Raw genomic sequence first — 1,721 nt, 5'->3', positions numbered from 1 at the left:
AAAAGAAAATAATGTCGCTAACAGGATCTTCTATAGAAAATATTGTCGATAACAAGATTCTCTATAGAAAATATTGTCGATTACAAGATTCTCCATAGAAAATATTGTCGATAACTAGATTTTCTATAGAAAATATTGTCGATAACTAGATTTTCTATAGAAAATATTGTCGATAACTAGATTTTCTATAGAAAATATTGTCGATAACTAGATTTTCTATAGAAAATATTGTCGATAACTAGATTTTCTATAGAAAATATTGTCGATAACAAGATTTCCTATAGAAAATATTGTCGACAACAAGATTTTCTATAAAATATTGTCGATAACAAGATTTTTCATAGAAAATATTGTCGATAACAAGATTTTCCATAGAAAATATTGTCGATAACAAGATTTTTCATAGAAAATATTGTCGATAACAAGATTTTCCATAGAAAATATTGTCGATAACAAGATTTTCCATAGAAAATATTGTCGATAACAAGATTTTCCATAGAAAATATTGTCGATAACAAGATTTTTCATAGAAAATATTGTCGATAACAAGATTTTCCATAGAAAATATTGTCGATAACAAGATTTTCCATAGAAAATATTGTCGATAACAAGATTTTCCATAGAAAATATTGTCGATAACAAGATTTTCCATAGAAAATATTGTCGATAACAAGATTTTCTATAGATAATATTGTCGACAACAAGATTTTCTATAGAAAATATTGTCGACAACAAGATTTTCCATAGACAATATTGTCGATAACAAGATTTTCCATAGAAAATATTGTCGATAACAAGATTTTCCATAGAAAATATTGTCGATAACAAGATTTTCCATTGAAAATATTGTCGATAACAAGATTTTCTATAGAAAATATTGTCGACAACAAGATTTTCTATAGAAAATATTGTCGACAACAAGATTTTCTATAGAAAATATGGTCGATAACAAGATTTTCTATAGAAAATATGGTCGATAACAAGATTTTCTATAGAAAATATTGTCGATAACAGGATTTTCTAAAGAAAATATTGTGGATAACAGGTTTTTCTATAGAAAATATTGTCGATAACAGGATTTTCTATAGAAAATATTGTCGATAACAGGATTTTCTATAGAAAATATTGTCGATAACAGGATTTTCTATAGAAAATATTGTCGATAACAGGATTTTCTATAGAAAATATTGTCGATAACAGGATTTTCTATAGAAAATATTGTCGATAACAGGATTTTCTATAGAAAATATGGTCGATAACAAGATTTTCTATTGAAAATATTGTCGATAACAAGATTTTCTATAGAAAATATTATTAATTTTATTAAAATATTATTATCGATAACTATAAAAAATATTGATGTATTCTATGAAAAGTTTTTGTCGACTATCCATAATATGCCCTATAGATTTTTTTTTTATCGATTTTTTTGTAGAAATGTTGTTATCGATATCTCCATCATCTGTTCTTTTTATATTAAATTCCCTTTAGCTGCAACTTGCAGTCATATTTATTATTCCATCATAAGTCAATTTCACACTGGACGCAACCGCAGACCGTTAGAGACTGACAGCCAGTTTTAAATACTTCATAATTGTTACCACCCCGAACCTCCCCATCCAGGTGACACCAAAAACTTACCTCCCCACAACTGACTAACCGGCTGGCTAATTGGCTTTTACTTTCAATGCATTTCATTTGAAAGCAAAAAACACTTGGAT

Source organism: Musca domestica, unplaced genomic scaffold (genome assembly GCF_030504385.1).
Source record: "Musca domestica strain aabys unplaced genomic scaffold, Musca_domestica.polishedcontigs.V.1.1 13, whole genome shotgun sequence".
Taxonomy (NCBI): Eukaryota; Metazoa; Arthropoda; class Insecta; order Diptera; family Muscidae; genus Musca; species Musca domestica.
Note: the sequence above shows the minus strand (reverse complement) of the source record.